Source organism: Pseudomyrmex gracilis, unplaced genomic scaffold, assembly GCF_002006095.1.
Source record: "Pseudomyrmex gracilis isolate BER0280 unplaced genomic scaffold, ASM200609v1 scaffold_160, whole genome shotgun sequence".
In the NCBI taxonomy this organism is placed as follows: Eukaryota; Metazoa; Arthropoda; class Insecta; order Hymenoptera; family Formicidae; genus Pseudomyrmex; species Pseudomyrmex gracilis.
This window is the reverse complement of record NW_018020744.1, coordinates 260,335-266,512: the sequence shown is the minus strand read 5'-3', so window position 1 is coordinate 266,512 and position 6,178 is coordinate 260,335. Positions and strand designations below refer to the sequence as shown.

At 40.0% G+C, this 6,178-nt stretch overlaps 1 protein-coding gene across 1 annotated transcript in view; it reads left to right on the top strand.

Annotated features, from left to right (window-relative positions):
* The first annotated feature begins 856 nt into the window (after positions 1–856).
* LOC109857461 (sterile alpha and TIR motif-containing protein 1) overlaps positions 857–6,178 on the top strand; it is a 71,445-nt gene continuing 66,123 nt past the window's right edge. Inside the window, exons 1-2 of the transcript XR_002250501.1 lie at positions 857–1,388; positions 2,240–2,445. The gene's annotated coding sequence lies outside the window, so the exon portion shown is untranslated. The remainder of the gene's footprint in view (positions 1,389–2,239; positions 2,446–6,178) is intronic.

Here is a 6,178-nt window from a genome sequence, read left to right as displayed (position 1 = left end):
TAATCTTGATATATATCTTTTCTCTCAACTTTATACCGAAATAAGATTCATTTATTGCGTAATTTTGATTTCTAGCATTAGTTCAATATTTTTTTATAATATTTATTACACAGTCGCACATCAATTTTCAAATCAACATCTTTTAAATCGTAGTGAAGTATCAAATGAAATAACGAAATAAAATACGCACAAAATAAAGTCGAAGTTATAAGAAGACGTGTGTGATGCAATATCATATAATTTTAATTTTTTTTAAAAACAACGGACAAGTAATTTTTTTAGTGAAAGTTTTGCGAAACAAGTTTTTTGCTTCCACGTAGCTGTAATAAATAAATTAAAAGTAATTGTGTAAGTTTCTCGATACTGCCACTTAAAAAAGAAATTTATACACTTTTATCAAAACGCATGCATTACGCATATGTGCGCATATATGTATATGTATATGTGTACAAACACGCAGTTCTTTCTTTAATAATTCTGTTTAATTCAAATTGGTTACTAAAAGTACGAAGAAAGAAAGTGTATAAAATCTAACTTTGAACACTCAAAACTACCTCGGCCTCGTGTGTTTTGACGCAACACACACTGCGTCCCGATCGCGTTGCATCGCGTCGGAGCGTAATCTGCATCCTATGCATATTCCGCCGTGCATGGTTTCGCGAAGTGTGTGTTCGCGCAACGATAAGATCAAGAGTGTTGCGGGACCGACCACGTGCCGCCGAAGCGAAGCCACCGACGACAGTGATGTAACGATGGAAAATAAAGCGGTGACTCGCCAGTATGGATATTGGTACCGTGCGCTCGCTCGCTCGCTCGCTCGCTCGTTCGCGCGCGCACGCCAAAATACGCACGCGTGTTCGTGGACGTTTGCTCCGTTGTGAACCAGGATCTTCCGACAATTTGACCGGTAGTTTTCGGAAGTCGCTGCATCGCGTCGGGACGCGTGCTTGCGTCGATATACGCGCGTGTCTTATCGCGAACCAAGTCGCGCGGAACACGCGCGCGTATCTCTAAAAAGTCAACGCGAACGATCGAACCGCCAATCGCGATTGTTTTATCAACCGGATTTCCAACGTGACCTTTCGCTACGTGGGATCCCAGATGGATCGGTCGTAATTCAAAACACAAATAATAAATTTGTTTTGCGTACATGGATCGTATCGTACACAAGTTTGGCGTTCGAGTATAAAAAAATATAACCATACAAATATAAGAAATTTATTCGCTGAAGCAAAATAAAAAAAAATTTTTTTCTTTCTCTCAAAAGAGAGGAGAAAAAAATATTTGCATTGTTTATCGCTTCAAGGAATAAATTTCTCGTTTGAAAAAGTTTGTCAAATTAAATGTCAGCTGAAAAGTGAAGAATCTGCAAGAAAAATCATCTAGAGGTAAGTAATTTCTCAAAGACGTGTGAAAGAAGATCTTTTCATTACTAATCGCGGAGTATGTGTATATTCACAGAATATTTTATGGGGTAATAAGCATGACGTTTTTTTTTTAATCAAGCAAGGCGAACAAGTACGACTTTGAGTAATCTAAAAAAAGCTCGCGCGGCGCGCGTCATATTCTATTTTCATTGCGAGAAAAACCTTCTGGCAAGATTATGTATCAATACAAATTATTAAAATCACGATCGCAAAGTGACTTGCGAATTCCTAAAATACGCCGTGAAAAAGAATCGAAGTTTTTTGTGTATTTGTTTTATTTATTTATTTTTTTTTATCGTAACAGCATTAAAATTCCATATAAATAATCCTGTATTTAATTTAACTTCATTACGTGATCTACAATTTTCACCAAAAGAGGAGATAACTGCTTTTAACCGCGTCACGCGGAATATATTAAGACAAATAGTGCGATTTGCGCGAGGCGACTTGAGGTGAACATTAATTAAAATGTTGCAAGCGCGATCAATTATCCACGCGATTAAAATCTTAATTGAGAACGCACTTCGACCGGCGGCAGAAAAATGCAACCGGCATTTTTTCATCGTTTTAACCTACTTTGTGTGCAACACGCGTGGAATTTAATTTTCGACGAGCGACAAAAAAAAGTGAGAATACGAATTTTTAATGTACAAGAAAGAGAGAGAGAGAAATGATTATGCATATAATATGCGAAATAAATCGTTGGGGAAAAATAGCAATTGAATATGTTGAAAAAGAGCCGACTTTTTGACGAGTTCTGGCCAAAAAAAAAAAAAAAATGACGCTGACAAACGACAACTTTCACGGGACAGGTTTTTGCGCGCGCGGTCAGGATGACAAGGACGAGATTTGTGAGGAGGGAAGCGACGAACAACGAGAAGCTGCCGAATGACGCCTTGGGGGACGCAGATCGACGAGTTGCGGCGGCTTGACATGGTGATATCGAAATCGCCGTCGCGATCGGCCACCGGGAATCATGGGCAACGCGTCGTCCTGCTGCGCGTATCGCAACAAAAAGGTACGTACATGCAATTGATTATCGAATATGATACGCGCGCGATAACCGTTGATAACGCGAGTCGACGTTTCCTGATGCACGTAAAAGATGGCAGCACGCTGTCACTTTCGGACACATACTGCGCGCATCTCTGAGAGAATTCAAACATCTACGCGCGTATCCGTGTCCCAAATTTAGCGCCAAATGCGCGTTCAAATGCTGCTTATCTCTATGCGGTCGAAACGAAATCGCGTCGCGCGATATTTTGCGCGATCCTCTCTCTTCAATCACTCCGAAGCTGGTTGTGTTAATTGTTTTGCAAATATTTTTGCAACGTCTCTAAAAAATCAAAATAATGAAAATTGATTGAGTTATCGCATATACGATAAAATATTCACGGCTCTCGAGCAATTAACAACTTCGTGTTAATTGAACAGTCTCGTCTGATTTTCTCCAAAGTGGAGAAGGACGTGCGTGTTTAAAGGTCACTGGTTCAAAGCTCGTTAGTTTTTTTCTTTTTCACGACAAGAGAAGAATCCGCCGGTGGCGCACTGGCAGTTAGCGGCGGATCGATCGCGCAATCGATTGATCGGCGTCGTGTTAGATATCTATCGACATGCGAAGGAAAAACGCGCGTTTTATAAGGAGACACGACGTTATTACACACGACAAGCGCGCGATGGAAAAACGGACGCGCATGAAAAGAGGGATAAGAAACGGGTGATCGATCGGGGGAGAGAGACTTGGATTTTTTTCTTCTTCGCGTTCCTTACGATAAATATCGTACATTTTGCCACTGTTGCAATATCTGCGTGCACGACGGAACGAGCACGCGGCCTTCGCGGCGGCGTCGGGAATAACGCGGCTCGATGTGCGTTAATTTGTCACTGAAAAAAATGTCGTCTAGTAAAAATGCGGTTTTTATCATTGTTTCGTCTTTTTTATGAAACGCTAAAATCATTGTTCGCAGCATTTTTACAGCCTTGATATTGCGGTGCGTCGTAACCAAAGCGATATGAATGATTTCGAAGACACATTGTGTGTTTCTCTGCGAGATATGAATATTATTCATGTTTTTTCTGTAAAATCTCAATCCGCGATGTTTCGAATAAAGAGGAAAGGAAAAAATCCACACGATATATTATATAATATATCGCCTGCCGTGTGTTACAATCTTTGCTTTCACCGCTGGTTTTTTTCTCGCGGGCAATTATAGCTTCGAATAAATGTTCCATTAATGCACTGTGACACCGTGAGGAAATTTAATGTACGGCGATAAACCCGGTTTACAATCGCATTACGCTTCTTTTTGCGCGCGCGCACGCAAACGCATTTACGACGTGAATGATATAGTAATGATATTTAGTGCTTATTGTGTTCGAAACCGTGTTGTGTCAGTTTTGCGACATTCTCTTAGCAGAAAAATTTTCGTCCAGCAACTATTCTAAGTGAATAATAATTGGATATAATATTTTTATTCACTTTTATCAAGACGTGGGTATAATATTTTTATTCATTTTTATCAAAATTTTTATATAATAGAAGAGAGAGAGAGAGAGAGAGAGAGAGAGAGAGAGAGAGAGATTCCTAGACACACTTCTACATTTATAAAACAAAATTCTCCGAAACATAAAAAAGTTATTTTTCCCTTCCTGTACACCTTATTAAATTTATTATTATTTACTTGTTTCAGTGTATCAAGTTTTTTTTTACAATTCTTAAAAACCCGAGATGGATCAAGTTTTTCGATTGTCAACAAGTTTTTTGAATAATATTTTGTCGGAGAAGCCGATTTCTTTTTTCTTTTTAATACGCATATATAAAGGTCAAGGCGCTTCTTCGAGGCTTATTATTTCTCGATGCGGCGAAAGTGTGCACGTTTAATTCTCGGCTTCGCATTTATCGCGATAGCGCGGCTTTTTTGTAATTAATCGACATTGCCAGTCAATATTAGACTTTGATACATCGTGCGCAGCGTTGTAAAGTGTTCTTTGTGACAGTAGTGGAAATTGGTTGACAGAAATTGTCAAAATGCAATGTTTAGATTAGAAAAAAAAAAACAAACAGGAAAAACATGTTGATCTATTCTAAAAAAAAGGAGTAGAATTTAATTGTTTCGCAAAATAATTACTCACTTTTATTCATCTGCATAATCACTCTCGTATTGTGTTATATGTGTCGAGTTACGCAATTCTCCGCTACGTCTATTGTGTCCGAGCTTTCTCGCAGACAAAACTCGCTGTCTCCGGGCGTTAAGCAATAAATCATCCCATTATTATCCTCTTCTGATGCGCCTTGAATACTCGCAGATCGCGGTCGAACGGAATGTGGCGGCGTCGTGCAATCCTTGGTGGAACGCGAGTTCCACCTTTTATCTTGGACGTTACGCGTTATTATCTGCGAATATTAAGAATACCTAACTTAATAGCGGCACTAAAGCACATTTTCCATGAAGGTCAGCACATGCTGCGGAGAGCAATCGCGCGGAATGCGGCTCCGCTGTGCAAGAACGCGCGATGAGAAATTAAACGCGGAACGACTTTCCCAGATATTCTCAGATGTTGGGTCTAAAAATAATCACACAACACTGTATGTGTACGTGTGTGCGTTATGTTGTAACTATATTACTATATTAGAAAACCCAACGGTAATCAACCGATTTTAAGAAAATAAAACAATTGTGAAAAAAAAAAAATATAAAAAATACAAGCTTTTACGTCTAGTCAAGTTAAAGAAGAAATTTTCTCAGATAATTACGTTCAATCAAAAAATATTTACACTCTTCTTGCGCTGTAATTTTATTCGCGCGCAACGCCGGGGCAAAAGATCAAAGGAAAAACGCGCGGAGTATTAGCATCAATCACGGGATCGGGAGAAAAAAACAACACGCGGCAAATTACGATCTCGAATCGATTAACGAGACGAAACGAGAAACGGCGATACAAATCGCGGATCTTACAAAGAACTTAATTTGTTGTTGGCAAACGAGAGAAAGAAATGTATTGTGTGTAAACATACGCGGGGGTCGTGTGGAATTTGTAAATACCTGTGATGGTGTTGCGTTTCTCTCGTTGCGCGGATCAATTCGTACGGAAGCCGTTTTCGACAGGCATAACAACGCGTGCGATTTATTTACAACAAAAATTTTAACGCAAATCCGCCGCAAATTCTCGCGTACTTTTCGCGGCAAATGGCCGCCGCGGAAACCGATCGACTCGAAATTACGACAGATGGTGCACGCGGCGCGTTTTCCTGAACTGATGCTCACTAGATTGCGCAGGGTGACCAATATGACGTAAATTACGAATCTAAATAATCTTTTTAGTTTCTTTTAGATTCTTGCGAAACACAAGAGAGAGACGCAACGGAGAGCAGCAACCGTTGTTTGTACTTGTATGCATTTTGAATAATTTATATCACACATCCGCACTTTATGCTAATTAATTCATCGATCAATTATCGATTTAATTAAATTGTCATTATCTTTCTCGCGGTTTGCCGAGCGTGTGCGTTCGATGAAGAAAAAACTCAATTCCCGTGACAGAGAACAATCGGCAGAGAGAGAATATTCCAAACGGTTCCTCAAACACACGCGCGCTCGTCTCTCTCTCTCTCTCTCTCTCATTCTCTCTTTCTCTAATTATTCGCATTCGCGATGCTGGTCGCGTCGGCGCCAACGTAGGCGACGCTCGTCGTCGTGCGGGCGCCAAAGAGTCCGAAGCTGGTTTCGAATGCAATGCCTTCGAGATATATC